The sequence below is a fragment of the Oenanthe melanoleuca genome, chromosome 1, assembly GCF_029582105.1.
Source record: "Oenanthe melanoleuca isolate GR-GAL-2019-014 chromosome 1, OMel1.0, whole genome shotgun sequence".
In the NCBI taxonomy this organism is placed as follows: domain Eukaryota; kingdom Metazoa; phylum Chordata; class Aves; order Passeriformes; family Muscicapidae; genus Oenanthe; species Oenanthe melanoleuca.
Window position 1 is genome coordinate 106,082,602 of NC_079333.1, and position 23,605 is coordinate 106,106,206.

General features: G+C 41.3%; 1 long non-coding RNA gene across 1 annotated transcript in view; it reads right to left on the reverse strand.

Annotated features, from left to right (window-relative positions):
- LOC130257405 (uncharacterized) overlaps positions 1-20,691 on the reverse strand; it is a 114,734-nt gene extending 94,043 nt beyond the window's left edge. Inside the window, exons 1-2 of the long non-coding RNA XR_008841323.1 lie at positions 20,545-20,691; positions 19,052-19,157 (exon numbers count right to left, since the gene is read on the reverse strand). This is a non-coding gene — a long non-coding RNA (uncharacterized LOC130257405). The remainder of the gene's footprint in view (positions 1-19,051; positions 19,158-20,544) is intronic.
- Positions 20,692-23,605: the final 2,914 nt, after the last annotated feature.

Here is a 23,605-nt window from a genome sequence, read left to right on the forward strand (position 1 = left end):
AAAAATCTGCTTAATATTTTAGGTACATCTTGTGCCTCTCACATAGAGAGGTCCTTGATTGCACTCCTTGCAAGAAGTGTACTTTTCTTGTTCTTACTTCATGTGTTTTGGAGAGTTTATCCCTTTTTACTTTATTTATCCCTTCTTTTAAGAGGATAGATCCTTTCTTTTAAGAGGATAGATGTTCTGGAAGTTGTGAAAGTTTTAGCCTTAATGTTTTTTTGGTTTTGTATTTGGGTTTTTTTAATTAGCAAATAGTGTATTTTCATTTATAAAGGTCTCATTACAGTGACCTTCCAGACACAATTTACATATTTCTCTATAAATTAAGAATGAGCATTGTCTTAATGCTGGTCTACTTTAAGAATGTTTGGTTTTGTCCCTTCCAGTTTCCTGAAGTCTCAGAACCCTCTTCCAGAAAACCTTCTCTAACTGGATCTTGTACAGGGACATCAAATGATCCAATATCCACCAGAAAAGTAAAGAAGTGTTGAAGGAGTCAAAGCAGGAGTGAGGTCTGTGACAGACAGCAGGTATTTTGGGAAGTTAAATAATATCCTCTGCTTATAAATCCATCACTTAAAAAAAAAAAAAAAAAAATCACTTTTATCCCATTCTTACTGGAAAAGCGTAAACCAAACCCACAAATAAACCAGCTTTAAACTGCAACCCTGAATCTGAGCAGCAGGAAGAACAGAGCCCTGTTTGGGACATACATTAACCACTGTGGATGCAGTGCTCCTGTTAGAATATATTATCACACAGTATCCAGGTTTATCAATGCTGGCCTCAATTCAAATATGCTGTTAGATGCCTTACTAAGTGCTTCACTAAACTGAGCCTTTAATGCTATTTAAAACTAACTTAATATAGAAAAGAGCTATAGATTAACCGACACATCTATTGCCTTTTTTGTTCCAATCACTTCTGTTTAAGTGCACTGCACTCTGGGGAACATAAAAACTTGGCAGGGGGAGGAGGAGGGGAACCCCAGCAAGTTATGTTTGACCTGGAATTGAAAATTCAAACACCAGCCCATTCCAGACCTCAGGCTGTCTGATTCTTCCAGTCTCATGTAATCTATTCAATAGTTAAGCCTCACTCCCTATTACTCCTTAATAGTGGTTGTGCCTTTTATTGAATTCCTCAGAGCAAATCATCTAAAACTGGCTCTGAATGACCATGTGGCTCCTGGAGTTGATTTGGAAATGCAGAAAACAAGACACGTACCAGCGTTTGAGCAGCTGGCCACAAAATGACAGCCTGAGGCAGGAGCTCTGTGCTACAGGCAGCAGTGCCAGCACCCAGCTCCCTCCCACAGCACCTGATGCCTCAGCCAGGAGACCCTTCTCTGTCCTTGTCTGGTGCCTTGTCAGCCACACTTCCCCTCTCTTGTGACAAGGAGAGGTTCAGAGATGAGATGATCCACCGTCAGTGGATTTTGGCTACTTCAAAACTATAAATGAAGGTGCCTGCAGAGCCCAGCACCTCCTCTGGACAGCAGGGATCCCCTCCCTGCAGGGGTTTTCAGCAATCCCAGAGGCTGCTGCTGCCATGAGTAGGAGGGGAGATGCACACAGAGGCAGAGGCAGGTGGGAAGAGAAGATTGCCAAGGGCGAATGTCTGTGACAGCTTTGTGCAAAAAAATTCATCTCAGAAATATCTGTGAACCTCTCATTAACTGCCTATCCCTCATTCATCCCATAAACACCATAGTTTTATCACAGGTGTGCTTCTCCCAGAAAACAAAACAAAGAAACAAACCAGAAATCTCCAATACTTACCATTTATTTAGATTTTGCTACAGCATGCACATCCATGAAAACAGAATTAAAGTAACATGTGCAGCCTTGATTTCAGCATTTCCCTGTTCTGGTGGCCTGGCTTTGTCACCTTAGCAAGTCTTTAAAAGTGCATGGCATACATGCAGAGTTTTCTCAAACTTAGGGGAGAGAAAAAAGTAATCAAACCAGGCAAATTCCTTTTTTTTCCTTTTGTGTCAGCCTGCCCACAGTTGGCCACCTGAGAGACAGGGTGAGAGCATTAACACCCAGTGCTGTTGCTTGAGTCAGCCAAGAAGCCAAAAGCAGGATGTACCACAGTTTGCAGTGCCCCAGAACTCTTGTGTTTCAGGCAGTGTTTTGGGAAGCAGCAGCATCCCAGATCCCCATCCCTCATCTCCTGCCATCTTGCCCTCATCACCAGTTTGAATTAATGTTCCCTTTCCTGTATGCACAACAAGTCTGGCCCTGATTCTTGCCAGTTTTGCAGCTTCTATTGCTCATGAATCAGAACTGCTTCCCATCTTCATTCACCATCTTCCTCTGCTGCTTGGAGCTTTGGAGATTTTGTCTGTCTAATCCATCTATCCCATCCTCCAACTGAATCAAGTCAATGGGACATGAGGCTGCATTCCAGGTAAGATGTGCTAATACACAGAAATATCCAAAATACATTGGTATACCCATTCCTTCTTCAGCCTCATGTTTTTCTGCCTCTAAAGAAGCTTAAGTGCCTCCTTTTTACCCTGTTTTCTGCCCCTCTCTGCCAATCAGAAGACATTTTCACAATCCATATTCCCCAACATACAGCCTGGGGTTTGTTTTGAGGCAGAACAAAAGAAATAACTTCTTCCAAGTGGTGCACAGTGCAGTTCTGGAGTCAAGGCAATTAGGACTAAAACTGACAAAAGAAAATGACTTCACATCCCAACTGAAGAGAGCAAATGGAACAAAATGTAATGGAAGAATGACACAGCTGAAAACAAAACAAAGACGTGCCATATTTCATAACAATGCAGATGTTAAGATATTGAAAATATTTTTAGCATGTACCAGGGAACACAAAAAAGAAAAAAACCCATTGGGAATAAGGGTTCAGATCTACATTGTTCCCCTGTTTTCATGACGTTTACAATAGTACTATTCCCTCCCACCCGCCATGAATTTAAACAGCTCCAAAACAAACTCTTCATTTTGCCAAAAAAACATCAACATGTTCATTATTTTAAAGTGTATTCTAGAGAAGAGTACCTGAAGCAATCCATTCAACTCTCTGCAGCTCATTTTCTGCTTTCAGAAGCCTTAATTTTCTGTGCATGGACCTCTCCTTAGTCTCAGCCATGTTGGACCTTTCCATCCCCACTCCATTTTCAGCTTTGTGTTCTAGTATGCTGCACACTGAAGTCCCAGAAACTCAAAGTAACTTAACTCAAAGGGCATTTTATTTCAAATTCAATTTAACACTGTAGAAGTTGCCCATGTACACTCACTCCATTGTGTGTCACATCCTTTTCCACTGCCCTCTCCTCTAGAAATTCAATTTTTCTCCAGCTGGGTAACCTACACATCCTTCAGCTGCTGAGAAAGATAATTTCTCCTTTTCTTTTGCCCATGACCTGCCATTCTGCAGACACACAGATAAACCCTACAGTAAGAGGAAGGCCCAGTACACCCTGACAGAGCTGCTGTGGTCCCCAGCCAGGGCAGGTCACACCTTGTGCCCTGCCCAGAGTCACTCTGGGTGTCACCTGGGCATCCCTGCATGCTGCAGCCCTGCTGGGCATTGGCCTCTGTGCCTCCCCAGCTCCCAAAAACAAGGGCAGCTCCTTGCTCTGCCACTCTGCTGCTGTTCTCCAAGGGGTGAAAACAAAGCACAAATGCAGCCAGTGTGGGGGTTCTGAATTCCCCCACCCATCCAAAAAATGGTTTGCTGGGCTAGGCAACAGGATGTCACTGGGGGATAGAGAAGGGAGTCAGAGTTTTCTCATTCTAACTCAATTCTCCAGTTTCCAAGAACCAGCACTCATGGCCACCTCACAAACTGGACCAGCTGAAAAGCAAAAACTCCTCAAAGCTCCACACAAAAAAAAATGCCAACCACCACGATGTTACACCTCCTTTGTCAGCCTCATGCACACCTTGAGAGATGTACAGCACCCTTCACTTGCACTGAGGGCTCTGCAAATTCCCCAAGCACAACACAGCCAGTGCAAATCCTGGATGCTTCCTCAAAGATTTAGACTTTCTGAACTTATGTTACACAGCACAGTCTGAATCCTCACCTGCCCTCTGGGATGGGAAGTCAATGGCCAGGAATGGGTGATTGCTGCCTGGATAACTCACTCCCAAGCAGCCTCAGTTATCCCCCAGCAGCAATTCACACTTAGGTAAGGAAGGGACCCACACAAACTGAATTATGCTGGTGGTGACAACCCACGTGCAGCCACAGTGTTTTCAGAGGAGAAGCAGAGAGTGACAACAGAGGGGCTGCAGGGAAAAGAGCAGCAGTTGACAGGGTGGTGCCTCCAAGTGCAGGTCTGCACTCGAGAAGCCCTTGGGTAACACCACATCTGGATTTCAGCAGCCAAGCAGCCCAAGTCTGGTTTGTATTGGACAGGAATAGACAGTATGTTTTGATGTGAAAAATCTCCTTAACTTGAAGCTCTACAGTGCTTTTCCTGGTAGCTCACCTTGTCTCACCTTCTTACAGGGAACCACCACACACCAGGAATTCTTGGTGGCTGGCAAAGCTGACCCTCACTGAAACACACAAATGGACAAAAAAGGGCTCATGTGAAGGCCAAAACAGCTCTGTGATGGTCTTCACTTGTCAGTAGACCAAAAACAGATGAGTAGTTCCACCTTTATTCATGAAAAAGCCAATTCATTTGACATTGTCAGGAAAGAAATGCTGCTTGCTTCTGCCCTCCCAAATTCTCAGGCAGCTCTGCCATGACTTTGAGGACATTGCACATTTAGGAGTCCCCAGGATGTGTTTGCCTGCCATTGCCACCATCCATGACACTGAGCCAGAGGGTCACACTAGTCTATTTATACCAGAGCAGCAGCTTTGGAAAGCCTGGTTTAGTCTGCCTGTCTTTAGCTGCAAACTACCAGACATAGGTTTCAGAAAGATCTGCCAAGAAATTAAAATCTAACTTGTCAGAAAGGCAGAAACAGATTGCAGAAGGGCAAGCTGGGAACAGGGGAGTTCCCAAGAGGTCTTAGAGTTGTTGAAAAAAAAAAAGTAAAATTTTTCTAGTTTTTTCCCACATAAGAGGAAAGTACAGTTTGACTTAATTGCAAAGCATAATGATAAGCCAGCACATATGTACATGACTCATTTTCAAACAATTCCAAAATGCAAAGAGATACAGAAGACACTATTTAGGACTGTTTTCTTACTCTTAAGACTCACACAACAGTAGAATCAGGTCTACAGTAGTGTTACAAGACTCAGACACCTTACATAAGCAGATTTATCTCCAGTCAGGCCTGGTATTTCCCCAAAATCCCATCTGCAGACACAAACTACAGGCAGTGAAGGCAAACCCTACTGCTAATGCAAGGCCATACTCCTCTGAGAACACTCAAAGCTGGTGCATGTCTGAAACCTGGCACCACAGCCTGGACTGATGCTGCTCTTGTGGAGGTGCAGGATCACTGAACAAACCACTCAACACCTGCCTGTGGAAAAAAGGGGTTAGGGAAGTCCTCAGACACCCAACAGATACAAGCTCAGCAATCTTGGCTTTTTCTCTGCATGGCAAGATCAATACTAGAATGCACAGACATTGGAACTGCATGCAGAAAGGGCTAAATAAAAGTGGAGAAGAAACAGAAGAAGCCTCAGGTGATTTAAGGGATAAAACCAAAGAGTCCTTCAAGTGAACTTAAGGATTTGTCTGTATAAATTATCAGTGAGGATAATTTGTTTGAACAGGGCACCAGGCTAAGCAATGGTTTCTCTGCCATCCCCTTTAAGTTTTTGCAAGACATTGAATACAGCAGAATCACTGCAGAATATATTTCTGTGTCCTTTGGCATGCAGGATGTTTTAAAAGACAGCATGAGGATCTTTCTGACCTTGAAAACAAAATTCTGAGGGCTGTGCTAAAGCTGAAGACTGAAATCTAAAGAAAATATTTAATGCTTCAAACAAATAATGTGTTTCTTATTTAAATAAAACCACTTTCAGACACTATGTGGAGACTGGGGAAAGCACAAGCATTTACAAATGCCAAGTCAGCTTGACAGAAATTTTAAGAAATAATTTGATTTCTATGAAATATTTTCTGCTCATTCTTTAATTGGGGAAAATTCATGCGAATGTCAGTCTCGCCTCCTACCAATTATGACCAAAATATTGCCTTCTACTTCCCATCAGTGACACACCAAGTACTGGCATTTTTATTTCAAAATTTGTATGTGAGGACAAAGTTAACATATCAGTAAAAGGCTGTGGTTAGTTAGGTAAACTCCCCGTGGTAAATTTAGTTATTTCCTGATGTCACAGCTTAGTAAGACAGGAAAGTCTTCTGCCAGTCTCTACCTTCTCGACATATGGCAACTCATTTCAGACCAAGAGGAGACACAAAAAGCTCCCCTTTTGCAATAAAGCAATTAATCACTGTCTGCTAACTTTCTTTCCTGCTTCTGTGCCACTTTTTAAAGGAATTCCCCACATTCTTCTTCCAAATGTAGATTTTAGGTATAGCATTAAGCAAGTTATTAACATCAAGTAAACAATTTAATTCTGTGTCTCACAAGGCCATGGTTCTCTGCACATCTTCACATCCTTTTGTCATCCTCAATCCCCTCCCAGTAGGTGTAGAAAATGAAAACATAAAAAAAAAATGAAAATGAAAATACATGTAGAAATGTGGCAGCAAAAATATGTAAAGGAAGTGCAAGGTCAAAAGCACAAATATTAAAACTCACATTAAAAACTGAGAAATGCAATTAAGTTAATCAAACATTCAGGTTTCATCAATGGGTTTCTATTTGAATTACATGAGGCACAAGTAAATATTAAAAATTTAAGTTTGGAATTTAGCTTTAAAATACACAAGTTATGCATTTGAGGCAAACTTTCTGAATGAGATTAGACAGTGAATATGATGGGAAAGAGAAAATGAATTAAGAGAAAGCAAAAGAATACACAGCAAAGGCTTCATCTGTTGTCTAGTTTCTTTCTTATTCCACAAGAAGCCACCTGAGACCAGAGATGCCATTTCCTTCCAAAGGTCCCAAAATCCATGCATTGTGAGGCATCACGGGTATCCTCAGCAGAAAACATTAATTTTTGATTTAATGCAGTTTTGAACCACTCAAAGGGATGAGGAGGAAGGCCTCCAAGGTCTCAAAGCCAGCTTTGTCTCCAGAGAAGTCTCATTTTTTCCCAGAACAAGAACACAGATGGGGACATACTACAAGAACTGAAATTCTTGATTTGCAATTAATTCATTAGTGACAACTTTGTAAAAGCACCACATAATATTTTAACCATGTACCAGCTTCAAAAATCTCTTCAGTTCAGGCAAGATAAAAAAAGGCACAGTTTTCTACATGGCAGAACAGGAGAATTTCTGCAGAACTGTGATGAAAATTAATGACTATATTGTGAAGCAAATGATACCAGCCACCAATTATTTGTAGCTCAGCTAAATGAGAGGCACCCTGAGAAAATTCCAGCCAAGCTGTTTGGATCCTGCACTTTCCAACAGCCACTGCAAGTGGAAACACAACTCCAGCACTGAAACACCTGCAGGGTATTTGTGTATCAAGTGTACACAGTTTAAGCCAACCTAGACCCTGTAACACAACAAAAATCTGTAATTCCTAATCATTCATCTTATTTTTCCTTTCCAGGTACACTGAGCTACCCTGGGCAGGGAGATCCAGCTCCTCACCAGTGACCATCACACCAGCCCTGCTGCAGCTGGAGGAGTCAGTGGCCTTCTCTGGAGGGCAATGCAGAAAAAAAGCCCAACTTGGAAATTCAGAATTGCCCTGGAAACCCCAATAATTTTCCACTAACCAGGGAGGAAACACAGTCAGTGCTCCCTCTAGACTAAGGACAGCCTTTGAGTGCCCCACCAAAGCCATCAAAGCTAATGACCTTAAGCTAACACTCCAGAAGAAAATAATCCTGCCTAAAGGAGGGGCAGAGGGAGGGAAAGTCTTGCCTGACAAAGCAGGAGCATAAAATGGATTTATCAGAGTGGGAGGAAAAGGGCGATAATGAAGAACATTTCAGTAAGACCAGCTTGAGAGAGATTAACATTCAGTGTAAAAAAAAAAAAAAAAAAAAAAGCTTAAAAATAAAATCACAGTACAGTGATTGCCTTGGGAGAGAAAAATGTGCTAGAGCTTCAAGGTGCCATGCAGGCCACATGTCTTTACCAGCAGAGATGGTGGAAAACCCAAGTGATTAAAGGGTAACTGCAATCAGCTTGTAAATAAGAGAAGTTTCTTCATAAGAGTCTGAGACTAAAACAGTGTGGAGATGGCAAAAGAACATTTGAGACAATCAGAGCAGGCAACAAAATCCATCTATGAACTTTTACAAGAAGACAGAAGTATTTCTTTCCCCATACAACCAAGAAAACAGCTGCCACTCAAGGAAAGTCCTGTGCTATTTCAGAAACATTTGGTCTAAGAGATGAAACTTTTTATCTTCAGATGCACTTCTGCATAAAATAACAAATTAAAAAGTTGAAGATCCATAACATTTTAGAATAAAATATTCTCCTTTTCAAATGTTTTTCAAACAAATGTTTTTCCTTTTCAAAAATTAGATGGACATATTTTGAACACATGACCACTGAGGAATAATAGGAAAATAATCCTCAGCAAGTAGGTAGCAGCCAAAATTCAGATGTAAAACTGGAATCAAGGCATTTGAAAAAATGATTTTTAAATTAATAATAATAATTTTTAATAATACCTGTTTAGTTATTCGGCCATTACATCTTTTCCTGACCTTGTTGTTCGGTTCTTTATTCCCTAAACATTTTGAAATTTTTTTATCCTAACCTCTGACTGCATCAAATGTAAAGGGCCTGATGGACATGAGATCTAGCACACATTCTTCTTTTCCACTGAACAATTTCTACTCTTACTGCTAATTACAAAATTCTTGCCTGAGTGCCATTGCTCACCAAGTTACTTTATGTCTGTGCTTTTTAGAACAGCTATATATTTTTCTAAAACTTCATTTTTTTACACCATACTACTCCCCAAAAACCTCACAGCTAAGTTTGATTTAATTCTAACAAGCTAAGAATTTTCCTTCTTCCCAGCTTTATATCACCCCTAGGTTTGATCAGCTCCTCACTATGTTCCCAGACATTAATTAATGAGAAGTGAAACACAAGGAAATTTCTGTGGGACAAAACTTTCTTCTAACTTGAATCATTAAAATGAAATAAAACCTAAGGTAATTGTTGAACCAGTCATAAATCAGCAATCCATTAAATTAAGTAACCTGCTTGGCCTCAAATTCTTGTGACTTTTCTAAGTTTTGCTGAATCAAAGGAGCTACAGCAGACTTTGTGGAAGGATTGCTACCTTCTGAAGGTTTCAAAAGTCATTACAAGCACTGCTTCTACTCTCCTCCATTCCCCAGCTTCAGAAATACAAAGCAATTCTATTTCAGGCTGAGATTTCTAGGTCTGTTTACAGAGGAGCAGGTGGGGGGGAAATGTTTGTTTTCACAGACTTTGTTAAATAAAAGATTCACTAGATAATTTTTGCAAGAAATTCACATAATCATAGAATTGTTTAAGCTGGAAAATACCTTTAAGGCCACCAAGTACAACCCCTAACCCAGCACTGCCAATCCACCACTCAAATATGCCAAATATGATATTTATCTCCAGGGACAGCGACTCCCCCAATGTCTGACCACTCTTTCCATGACATGTTTTTCCCAATATCCAGTCTAAACCTCCCTTGGTGCCATTGAGGCCATTCCCTCTTTCCTGTCACTGCTACCTGGGAGAAGAGACCAACCCCACCTGGCTGCAACCTCCTTTCAGGGGACTGCAGGAAGCATTAAGGGCCCCCTGACCTTCCTTTTCTTTGGGAATTAAAATTCAGAAGCACAGGATTGATGAAGAAGGGTGAGGGAACATTGCCCCAGAGCAGCTGCTGTGTCTGCATGCTGGAGTTCCCTGAAATCCAACAAACCATCCTACAAACCCCCCTGCTCAAAAACATCTTCACCACAGTCAACAAAATCTTACACTTTACAGATTGAAAAATTTAACATGGGAAAGCATTTGAGAAAACAGAGTTTAAGAAACTGTCATTACTTGGTTGGTCTCTGTAAAGGATCATATGAATGTTTATCTGATGAGAAAAATATATTAAATTGAATAACCCTCTCAAGCTGACACAGCACACTGCCACTTAGGGCAGCTTGCTCTGCCTGAACAGGCAAAACAAAACTCCTTTAAACTTCATAAAAAACTAATCTGGGTCAATGCAGGTAGCACTGCTATGTCTATGTGTTTGATATGCTGTTAAATATCCATTCCAATTAGAAATTATTTGTGCATGGGGTAAAGCAACCATGGACATTATGTTTACTTGTGTCAGGAAGCACCAAGATGGATCAAAATTTTAAAAAAACCCTCTGCCTATAAATTTGATGATTAAATGTAAAACTACTGTGAAGCAAAGAAAAAAAAACAAACAGAGAAACAAAATGAGAAAAGAAGGCATATCTAAAAGCTGAAAAAGGAAATTGAAGAGTTTACAACTTTCTTTGTGAGCAACACAGACTGCATACAACTGAAATCTGAATCAAAAGCAGCACATGACTTTGATTATGACTTTGGAATTATTATTATTTTCATTATATAGTGCAGAACCACCTCAATTATCAGGAACACTAAGAACCACCCAGATAAAATTTAATAAGTACAACAAACTTTTTGTAATGCATCAGAGAATTACAGTACACTCCCCTCAAAAAAAGGAAAAATACCTTTTTTTAAATTTTCCTTTTTGTTATCAAATACACTTGTATGTAGGCACAAACTTTATAATACTGAAATATCCAACCTGTTTTCTCAGAGGATCTTGTATTAGAAAAATGTAACTGGAAGAGTTTCCAAATAAGTCAATTAAAAAGAAAAACACTTTTTAAATTAAAATACTAAAAAGAAAAATTAAAGCATACAGCAGTGTCCACTTTCTAAGATATCACTGGAATAAATAACTGCTGGAGAAATATGCTATGGCTGGTGCATCCCTTTAGCTACTTAAGACCACACACTGCAGTTTAAAGTATGATTTTAAATAGATAAGAAGGTCTATGTGTCTAGTGAAGTTCAGTTCCACAGTGCCTGGTAACAAATTATTTTTAGATAAAAATCAAACCTTACTGTTATCTGTGCTGACCCAAATCTCCTTTAGTGTCTGTCTGCCAGTGGTTCAGCTTCATTACCTCACTGCATTACTTACCAGAAAAAGAGAAAACCAAGATTTTTCCTATGCTTTTTCTTCCTTTTAGCATAACATTCCATTATAGAAAATTACAATCAAGAAATTGCTCTAAGTCTGTTTTTGCTATTGTTGAATAAACAGGAAAACTGAAGACCACTCAAGGGAATCATCAAAATAACTGAGCTAATCACAGGATGATTCTTCTCCCATTCCTGTGAGAAGTGTGTCTTAGGTGGGGTAAATAATTTACCCCTTCCTTCAAACAGGCTCTATTGCCTAAATTTTGTAATTTACAAAAACTCCATATAATCTTTCTGCTATTTCAGAAAAAATCTCTGATTTTACTTTTTTATTTTCTTTAAACAGAAGAATAATCTATTCTTGTTTTCTAATATGGCTCTCAACAGGCAACTATGGAAAACTTTGTGGGACAATCTGAACTTTAGTAGGAAACAGACACTTCTCCATGAAACACTTAAAATGGGTTTAGCTGGTATTGTCTTTTCATGTATTTTTATCTTAGTACCACTGGGGGAAAAAAGTGACCTACTAAAACTTCTAGAAAAATCAGATGTGACAGTCACATATAGAATGGGTATATTCAAAGGGCAGCTCTGACTTAGGGAGCCCACTCTGCTTTGTTTTCCCTGCCAGTGTGGAGAGAGAAAACCTCCTCCAGCAGGTACTGCAGAGCAGAACCAGCTTGGGGTTCTCCTTATCACCCACTGGGGAAGCTGATTTATGGTGCCAAGCCCAGGAACACAAGGAGACAAATATTCCTGGGTTGTGTTCCTTCCCCATCTATTCTCCCATGGTCGACTCCTTGTAGGTGCAGGGTTTGTGCTGGTTCTGTGCCTCGTGGTTGGCTGAGTTCACACCAAGATTTACCACTGTCAGACTCTTCTTTGATTTCACTTATGTCTGGGTTGGAAGTCATGGTTTCATAACTTCTAAACACTTTTAATATTTAAATGCCATTCTCATGTCTAATGGTCAAGTTGTTTATCCTGAATCTATTCTCTCCAAGTTCTTATTCAGCTCCAATCTAACATAGCTTTAGTCCTTCTACATCTGGGTAAGGAACAAGCCCAGGTGTAACATCACCATATTTCTAGGAAAAGAGATTTCATCTTCCATGTTCAAAACCTGCATTTTTCATTTTATGATATCAATAAGCACTTTATCCTGAACCAAAATTCTCCAGTTTATTTTTGCATACAGTTTTTTAATTCAGTCCCTCTGAAGATAAACTGCAAGGGATAACAAGTGTCCAACTTTGAACAAGGACAGAAGTAAAGCTGAATACTGATACTTCAGAAAAGAATCTTAACTCCTTTGTATAGGCATTAAACTCCACATATCACACATTTATAAAGGCTGAAAAAGACCTTCAAGATCAGAGTCCAACCTTTGGCCAAACATACCAACTAAACCACAGCACTAAAATGTGGTAAAGACCAGTACATTCTTCAAAGAAAACAACTTATTTTTTTGCTTTGGGAAGTTATCATGCCCAAGGAAAAATAAATCTGTCCTTATCAACATGTTTTCCTCCCCAATATTCCAGTTATGCATCTGGAGTGGCATTTGGTCAGCATTTTCTGTTCAGGACTGCAATTTTTCTTCCTTTTACATATTAATAACCACATTCAGTCAGGCCAAAGATACATCTATCCTCATATTGTGTCTTTAGCAAAGACTGAGAGCAGAGGTTTGGGAAGAGCACCAGGACAGGAAAAGCTTGCAGGGACACACTTTGGGATCCCTCTGCAGCCTTCAGGGACTGAGCTCTGTGTTCTTCTAAGCAAGAGCTGATGCTTTTGCACTGACAGTCCACACCCAGATAATCCTGCAGTGTGTGCAGTGGCTCACAGCTAAACTATGCACTGTAAAAAATACCACCTCTTGCTTGCTCTGAATCTGTCACTTGATAATTTTATTTGATCCCCTCTGGGTCTTGTACTACAAGAGACACTTAATGAACACTCCCTGTTCATTTTTTTCCATTACACTTCTATATAGATTTCTATCGTTTTCATCTTTAGCTGTTACTTTGCCAGGCTCAAGATTCTCAATCTATTTAATTGCTCTTTATCATCACTGCCACCCATTTCTGTTATCTTTCCCTTTTTCCCCCCTTATTCTTCCTTTAAATTCAGGGATCAGAACAGCACCCAGAGGTCAAGACAAAAGCAGTTTACAAACTGGCATAGCAGACTTCTGCTCTGAGGCATTTTTCCCTAATTTTTTTTTTTTTTTTTACCAAACCCAAACACTTGATCAATGCCTGGATTTGGCATGATTAACTCTCTACAACATTACTTCCTTCCCTGGTAATAATCCAAATAATGGCAGGATTGTTCTCCTCCACATGCATTACTTCATAGCACCAGCAGCAAGCCTCAACCCCAGTTACTAAGCATCACAAGCTCCCTCCTGGGTTCTTCATAATTGGCTTTCATTTATGCCACTCTCATTAACTCAGAATCATTCTGCACTCTCCCTTTCAGATCACCAATGCACACTGGTGTTAAACAGCACAGATCCATGAGTAACTCTGCTGGTGACCTCCATCCTCCTGTTAAACAGGACATTTATTCATCTTTCTGGCCATCAGTCTAGGACAAAAAAATTCCTCTTATGTCAGAGCAGTTTCATTTTGCTCAGCACCTTTGGCGAGTCGCTTTCACAAGACTCCCTGAAACCCCAGGGTACTGCATCAGCTAAATCACACTTACTCACAGCCTCAACTGTGCTTCAAAGAACTCCACCAGACCTGTGAGATTGTTCTGACTCCTTCCTGGTGCACCAAATTGTCCATGCATGCTCTAGGTTTTCTTCCCCATTGTATTTACCAGAAAACTGGCTGGTATGAATGCCAGTCAGACTTGTCCTGTTCTTCCCCATAGGCTTTCTGGAAACCTTTTTAAAAACTGGCATCACCTCTGCACCCTCAGCTTCACTGCTACTGTGAACATTGCTGTCTCACATGCCTTTAGCTACAGGTGCAATATTCTTTGAGCTCTTTTAGATCTTAGTTGGACCAATGGCCATCCCATTTCTGATTGTTTTGAAAGAAATTGTGACAAGCTTCTCTGCCTTTTATCACATATCAGGCTTTAACTTGTTTTGCCATATATTTCATGTTTATTTTGCATGAATTTCACCTTTGTTAAATTTCTGGACATGTTTTTGCAGAGTATCTTTCTGTTCCTTACATCTTGCTCAACCATGCTAAATATTCCTCAAAACTTTTTTAAAGAGTCAGAGAAGCAGTTTTTAGAGAATATGAATTTTTTTTTCTGAGTCTCTCCACAATGGCTACAAGCATTTTATTCTCTCGACAGTTCCTCTTACCAGGCTGTCCATAGGAACCCTAATCCTGCTTGATACCTTCTCTATGGCAGATGTGGACTGTCAATAACTCACTGCAGAACTAAGCCATCAACCCCTCCATTTTATATTCCACTCTTCCAACATTTGCATAGAAACACTCCCATTTTGGTCTGCCTGCCTGTCCTTCTGTGCTCCTGTATAAATAGGACCTAATTTTTCCAGCACTCCTTCACTTTTCTATAGAAAAATCCACTTCTGCCTCACAGACCTCAGGCACAGACAGTGTCACCTTGACCTGTGTGCCTTCCCTGCTTGCCCTCATGCAGAACATTGGGAATGCACTGCAGACTGATGCTGCAAGTTCTTTATTCTCAACCTTTTATCCAGCAACTCACAACTGCTGCAGGAGAAAGAGGAGTTTTGAACAGGAAATTAATGTGATTATGTAGAAGCTGATTTATTGTTTACTTTTTAACTTTAATGATACATTTTAAGACTATTGTTTACATGATTATGCATTTTTTGATTGGTGTTTTTATGCTGCTTATGTGCTTTATATGAGTTTTTTAGGCATGATGATCAGTTGCTGTTTAGAATTTGCTGCTCACTTTTATTTTGGGTTTTTTAACTTTGGTATTTTGTTTTTCAGGGGTTTTTTCCTTGATTTAGCACAATTTATGTTTCAGTGGCTTTGAAGGGTTTCAACAAGTTGCAGAAAAACACAACAATGGCTTATCTTGTGCACTTGTTATAAACATAAGAAATATACAGAAAAACAACTAAGTGTGTGAAGAAATGGCAAAATACTCAAAAAACAACTAGGCAGTAAAACATGGAGAAAAACAGTTAAATGTAGTTTGGCTGGTGCATACAATACAGATTACAGCTTAGATTTGTTTAGACATGTCAGTGTGGCTCAGATTTTTCAGCATTACTACATGTTGCTTCCAGCACTCTTTTGGTGGCCTTTATGTCACCAGCACTTCCCCACCATGGAGAGACAGCCCAGACTCCCTTTGCTGTGAGCCAGGTTACCAAACACTCCCTTCCAGCACAGGTTACACTCCACAGCAGGAGATGTCTCTCCATCACCCAGAGCCAGCACCATGCAATGGAATTCTTAGAGCAAAAGGATGCTTGGTGATCATCTGACAGGATTAGATTATTTTTGACCTAATTTCAGGGTCATTTCTCCTTTGCAGGATTGATGTCCCAGTGGCAGTGGAGACAGAGGTGGGAACAGCTGCCTGGAGGTTTGCTTTACAGGTTTGCTAATTGAGAGGAGTGTCCTTACACTTTGCATGCTGTGACTTTCACAAGAGTTCAGTTGCATTAATCTGCAATTAGCATCTTGCAGTGTCATAACTATCTCTCTGGTTTAACAGCTGCATTGTTGAAGGCAAGTAAATGTTTTTGTTGGTTTTTTGTTTTTTTTTTCCTAACTGGAGGTCTGGTATCAGCCTCTAGTCTGATAAACCAAGGGCTAAATGGCCTCAGACACACTCCTTGTGTTTTATAGGCTTACTCTCATTGTATTCCATTGAAAATTTTCACTTTGTATCTCTCCCTCCAGATTTTCCTCATCCTTCTGGAAGACAATGGTTTTCTAAAAAATCTAAACCTATTCTAGTGGTTTTCTAAAAATCCATCTTTAATACTGGACTGGTTGGTGCTTGTGAAAGTTTCAAGTGTTTATTTATTTTGTGAAATGTTAATAACATCTGCCTTCCATTCAACACCTTTAACCCATCCTTCAGGTTCCCACAAACCATTTTCAAGACAATTTATGAAAGTAATGAGGAGTAAGAAAGTTTAATTTTTCTTGTGCAACAGTTGTATCATTAACAGACATTTCCCATAACTGCTGGGCAATCATGCTTTATAATCTAACAGATCACAGCCACTTTTATGATAGCATGAAAGGACTGATTGTGCAAGCCCTTAAACACTGCTTCCCTAAGACAACACAACACACAACCAGCCACAACTTTTAGTTCAAAACAGAAGCACAGAACTAGTTTTTAAGATGCAGCCTCTTCTGCATAGTTGAGGGGAGCTGTATTTACACCTTCCCCAAATCCAGAAGTATTCTACATAACTAAGAATTGCTGATTCAAAGTGGGACCTCACCCATTTAGATTCCAAATTTAGATTTCTTACTGTGAATTCTACTTTCAATTACACCAAGTCTGCTGCATTTTATTGGCTCTGATGTGCACAGCTTTCGACACAAAAACTCTTGAGAGCTTCCACACACATACTGTCACTGCTGTATTTATAGGCAAGATGCTTAAACATTTGCATTTTATTGTAAGGGATAAATTGTACCATACAGTACAGAGAAATTCAATACTGATTCACAAAACAGGCCTGATTTCTGAGTTGATAGCAAATGGTTCTAGTTTGCTTTCCACCATCAAATCTAATTTGAAGTAACCCAGTGTAGTGCAAATACATCAGATACTTAGTAATCTGCTGTAATGGCAGGGAAATTCATCACAAATTGCTGAATGTTATGAATCATCTTGTGAACACATAACTGCCATACACTGAAAAAGGCACTTTAACAAGTGGTTTCATTCATTTATGTCAATACTTCATAATTAGCACAGAGAAGTGTCTGTAAATTGAACTCTTGAGCATCACACTGCTTAGTTACCATTTTTTAAAATATTTTCAGCACTTGATGTAATGGAAGACCCCATTAAAATTTTGTGCCAGTGACAAATGACATTTTCATTCTCTCTTCTAAACGTGTTAGCACAAGCTAATGAACTCAGCAATGTTCAACAAAGCCATAAGCATATGCTGACCTGCACTACATAAACAGTTCAACTGACTTTATCTGGGATATTAATGTAAGTTTTTGATGGATATTTAAACCCTGTTGCCCAATAACATATAATAATAAAAGACCTACTGATCTGATGCTCACTCAGAAGTAACAGGTGACACAAAAAACATGACAGCCAGAGGCTAAGGAGAGTTCTCTGCTGCACACCAGCCTGAAGACCTAGATTTAGCCACCTTTTCATTTGTAATTGAACTTTGAAAGCTTTCCAGGGTATTCTATCCAAGGCACACAGTATTTTGAATGCACTATGATGCACCCAAAACCAGAGATCAGGGTCTTATTATTCCCCATCAGAGACCTTACAATTTCAGGGTTTGAGTGCCCACAAAGCCATGCCTGAACTATGGTTTCCTGGTTGGTACTCTAAGAACAGGGTGGGAATAATTAATCTTTTCTACTTGGATTCCATAACCTCAAGTCACTATAATTTAACAGTTTGGTGGTGGCAGCTGGTTGGTCATACCTATGGGGTGCACAGTCTTGGCCCACTTTAACAGGAAAATAAATAATTCTCTCTGCACCTTCCTTTACAGCTGGGCATAACCCAAACTGTGCCCAAGGCCAGCCCCTGCAGAGGGGCTGACACAAGCTGACCTGGTCATCCCTGGGCATTTGCAGTAGAACCACATTCTCTCAGGAGCAGCTGAAAGGTTTAGACAAACTGCTCCCCTAGACCAGAAAAGGAAGTGCAAGACTCTAAATATATCCATGATCACAGTGACAATTCCACTTTGACACTTCTTACCAGGATAACTTCCCACTCATGAGTCCTAAAAAATCCTCAAGTCCCAGCTCTGAGTTTGTCTCATCCTCCATGGTTTCCTAGGAATCCTGGAATGCAGACCCAGGGACTAATTTCCACAGGCTGTGCACACCAAGGTAAATATGCAAGAAAAGCTTTGCCTTATTCTAATTCTATTAATGAACAAATAATTATTAAAATAATCTAGTATTTTCCTGTGCTTTGAAATAGGACACCTTATCTTGAGCTCTTATTACACACTGCTTATTTTTACTTTTATTTCTTCATTGAAAACTTTATTGCATTTTTTTTTTTTTAATTTTACAAGACTTAACTCTTAACAAGGTATATATATCCTCACTGGACACTTATTTGAAGTGACATGTAATTCTTTAATTACATCTTCTTAATTCTGCAATTTTCCTCACACTTTCAATCCTTCAGTGCTCATTAAAAAACATTATTGATAAGACATCCAAAAAACATCCAGACATGCAAACTTGTCTCTTGCATCTAAAGTTTCTCCTTTTCAAGGATATTCTGGCCCATAATTGCTGCTAGGTTTATCAATATAAAATCTATTTATTTAAAGGGATTAAAAAAAAAAAAAATTCATCTTTAGGCTACTTAGTGTTCCAATTCTCAATAGTTACAATAAACCATAAGAAGCAGGAAAATCCCACCTCTCCTTGCATACTGCCTTCAAAGTATTTTTCCTCCTCTTAGTAGTCAAATATAGATTTTTCCATGACATTTTGATTAGGCTCTTACTGTGAACACATTAAGTGATAATTGGTCCAAAAATACTTATTGAGCCAGGAATATCAGAATACAGTAAATACCAGGAGCACCATAGGCAGCTGTATGAATCACTTCACATACCTGTAGTTTTCCAGGTTCCTGTGCTTAGTCATGAGTACACTCTTCATGTTCTTGTACACAGAACACAATTTCTGCCAATTTTTGTTCTTGGCTTCTACACTGCCACCTGTAGTCATAGAAGAGAAATTAGCCATATTTTATGCTGCAAATCCTATTAGCACAATGTTTCAGCTCACTTGTTTTTCTAGACAAACATTCTAAAGCATCCCTTTTTGCAAAAGGTGCATTTAGATATTCAAACCAAGTTATTTACATTTTTCTCTTTGATACATTTGAGGGAAAAAAAAAAAAAAAAACACCTCCAAAAACATCCCAACTCATTTTAAACCAAGAGGACATTTAAAACTCTCAGACTCTTTGCAGTTTTTTATTTTATCCTCTTTGCTTGGTGGACATGTCATAACCTTGATAGAGCAAGGTGACTTCTGAAGTGGCAATGCAAAAACATCTGCATCTAATTACTTGGTAAATACAAAAAAACCCTAATTGGATTTGTTCTACCATCTGAAAAATGAACATAGTTTTACAGAAGCATAACATCCCTGTTCAGCTTAAGTTACCTTATATAGGTTATAAGGAAATGCATTCAAATCTAAACTGCTGGTATTTGAAAGATTATCTCATGGAATTAGCAGTGATCTTGAACTTTTTCATACAATGAAAGCAATTTCATTTATTCCAGGCTTACTGCACTTTGAGCAATATACCACAGATCCTGCCAATTTAACCATTTACAAAAAAACAATACCTAAACACGGTACCCGGAGCCCTCACGTTAATCCTTCCCTGAAAATGTGAAAAAAACCCAGAGAATTCACGCCTTCCTGGAAAAGCCAAAGCTTCCTGGTGCTCAGAACACGGGTTTCACCGAATAGCGAAGTTTCGGAGTACAAGCTCTGGGGGGAAACCCGGCTTTTGCGTGCACATGCCTTCTCCTTTCTTCCAGTTAAGGACTGCTCACCATCCCTGGAAGCGGGAGCCCGAACGCTCCCTGGAAAAACGCTCCGGAGTCAGGAGCGGGCAGGAGCAAACTCGGGTCCCCGCAGCGCGGGAGGCTCGGGGCGCCCGCACCCTGCGCTGCCCTACGGCAGCGACACCAGAAACCTCACACGGCTACGGAAACCGAAATCAAACGCGATTTCCAAGAACAAGTCGGTCTTAAAAAAAAAAAAAAATAAAGCAAAAAAACAAAACAAAAAAAGGCAACTCGAAGGTGACATAATAAAGAAATAAAATTACAAGCACCAGCGAGGCTCCCCCACGTCCCGAAGCACGCACACGTCCAGGTAACCCTCTCGCCTTCCCACCAGCGCCGGCTGCTCCCGGACGGGAGAGGCTCGCCGGGGCACGGAGCCCCAAGGGACGCGGCCACCATCCCATCCCACCGCATCCCACCGCATCCCATCCCATCCCAGCGCGGCTGCGGCCGCTCAGGTGCGCCGGGCACCGCCCCGCCGCAGCCCCGAGCCCGCGGAGCGCTCGCACTCACTCACCCAGCCGCGCTCCGGACGGAGCCGGGCCGCGGGGTCACGGCTGCAGCCGCGGGGGAGCGGGCGCTGCCCACCCACCTGCGCCGGCCGGGCCGGTGCCGCAGCGAGAGGCGGCGGCTCCGCTCGCCCAGCCCCGCTCCTGCTCGCCCAGCCCCGCTCCTGCTCGCCAGTGCGGCTCCCGATCGCCCAGCGCCGCCGCTGCTGCACAGCCCGGGGGGAGCCGCGCGTCCCGGGCGCCACCGCGCCAGCGGGATTCCTGCGGGAGGGAGGGAGGGAGAGAGAGCGGGCGGCACCGAGCGAGGGAGGCGGCTCATCGCCGGGCACAGCCTCCCTTAGCTCCCTTAGCCAGCCTCCAGCCCTTCCAGGCACGTTCTGCCGCACGGCGGACCCGCAGCGCGCACCTCCGGCCCCTTCCCTTTTTATCGCGGGGCCGGTGCTCCCGCTGCCGCCGCCGCCGCTGCCGTGCGGGGGGCTCGGCATCCGCGCCGCCGCCTGCCCGGGGCCGGCCCGCCCCCGCCGCGCCGCCCGCCACCCACCTGTCCGCGCCCGGCCCCGCCGGAGCCGCCCCCGCTCCGGCCCCGCTCCGCGCTCCGCGCTCCCGCAGCGGCTCCGCCAGCGCGGGGCTCTGCGGCTCCCGGAGCGCTGCGGAGGGAGGAAGGGAGGAGGCGGCGGTGACGCTCCCTTCAGCGGTGGCCGCGCTGCTCCAGCGGGGCGCGTCCCACCTGCGCCCGCAGCCCGCGGTGCTCGCCGCCCCCGCGGCGGGAGGCGCTGGAGGAGCTCCGAGTGCCTCCCCGCTCTGCCGCCCCAGCAAACGCGGAGTCTTGGCCGCTACGAGTAATTTACGTGTTCAGGAACGTGCTGGAAGCCCAGTTGTTGATGGGTCTCTGACAGCTGGCGTTGAAGAGATAACCTAGCGGGAGGCGGTCGGCTCTTAAAAATTTGGGTGGCGATGCTTAAAAAATTCGAGAAAAGCAGCAGGTAAATGCAGGAAAGTGTCAGGAAAATGTCTGTGGTGTAACTAAAACTGCAGCTGAACTTGGGGTTGTGCACATGCTGCCTGAACTCACACTGATGGGAAGAACATCCTTACGAACACTTCTCGCATTCTCTGTCTTCTGCCTGATGTATTTGCATCTTGGAAACACATGATGTATTTAAATCCCTGAGTTTGTATCTTTTTGTTCAGATGGGTGATGTTGACATTGAAAGTCTGCCCTGGCACAACCCAGTAAGGGAGCTTTGGGAGGAGTTGGGTGCATTGATGCAGCGTCACAGCAACCGATACCATGTTCAAATTTGTGTAATGAAAATATACTGCGTTCATTCTTCCCACAGCAATAGATTCCACTTTGTTTAAGGCAATCTTTACCTTTCCCCAAATGGTTTACTCTAATCATAATATTTTGGGACCCAACCATTTCAAGGTAAGCTAGAAGTCCATACAGTCATGTTACAAACTGTGATATCACGCTGTAGTCTAATCATAAGAAGTAAGCTATAAAAATAAAATTGCTTTTCTTCATCTAGTCTTCTGCAGAATTAATGCTATTTTCAGTTCCTCTTCTTACATCTCATAAGTGAGACGCCAGACTACCTGAATATTTAATGAGTAGTAAACCAGAAATCTGTAAAAGCAGCAAATATAACACACATATTTTGATAGCAACGTAGACGTGTACTTATCTGAGAAAAGTTTGTGCAATTTAATTCCACTAGATTAATAAACAGCAATTATATTAATAATTATTATATAATAAACAGCAATATACAGCAAGTATATATATTACATTCCTAATGTAAAAATACTGAAATAAAACAAAGCTTACACTAAATAAAGTAGAAATTAACCCAATAAAGATGAGGATAAGAATTGATACAGGCATGTAGAAATTGGTTTTTTAATCTACTGCATCCAAGAAAACATTCCTGGTCTTTCCCTTCAAAACCTAACAATCTAGTCACACAGGCACTGGTGCAATAATTCAGAAAACAATGTGAACATTGGAAATTGTTGTGCCATAGCTCTGCTTAAAAAGGCATTTGTTAAACATACAAGCTTTTACAGCTGATAAGAAATAAATTTTATTTTATCTCTAGATGGTATGTTTATCCTCTTTCTATTTGAGATTATGGTACATGACAAAATTGTTAAGCTTCTAAATTTTGCCTGCTCACCTAAATTTTGATTAAATGCAACTATCAGTATACCAAGAGTTTCCAGCTGGTGAATATCATGAAATTTCATGAATATCATGAATATTCATGAAAGTCTGCCCATGACTTCAAGGACTCTTCAAACAGTACCTGAGCAATAGAAACCACATTGACATGCCTCCAGTGCAGAAGAATTCATTTTCCACTAAGCCCTTCACAAACATAATGTTTTGTCAACAGGTGTCTTTCCTATAACTGTTACAAGTGTATTAAATGCCAGCAGAAAGTTCTTGTCTTTTCCACTGAAGCATGGCCAGTGCACAGACTGTTCCCTCTGCAAAAGAAATCATTGTTCCTTTCGTGTCTTACACAACACTGCTATTAAATCTAGCCCATCACAGGAGAAATGCTGTCTCAATTCTGATTTTCAAACCAAGAAAATAAGCATTTGGTCACTGTCTGATTAATGACTATTAATCAGACACCATCATACTTGCCTTGAGTGTGTGAGATGAAGAAAATTGGATCAGTCATGCACAGACCCTTTCTTTCACCTCCTCTCCTCTATACCACCCACCTCCCAAACAGCTCTGCCTTATTTTCTTCAGCAATTCAGGCTTGGAAGAATAAATTCCATTGTAACAATGATTCAGAGACAAACTGAAAGCCAAGTGAAATATTTTTGTCCCAAATCTGACAGGAAAACTTATAGGATGGAAACACCCAGAAGATAAAACCCAGTTCTCTCATACTACGCTCCAGAAAGCATTACTTATCACTGTCCCCTCATTCCTAAAATATATACAGCAACTAATGGGTTGCTGTAGTACTGAAAATTTCCAGTTTTCCAGATGATGAGCTGTGACTCAGTACTCCTACAGATACATCTCAATGCACCATCCATTTATTT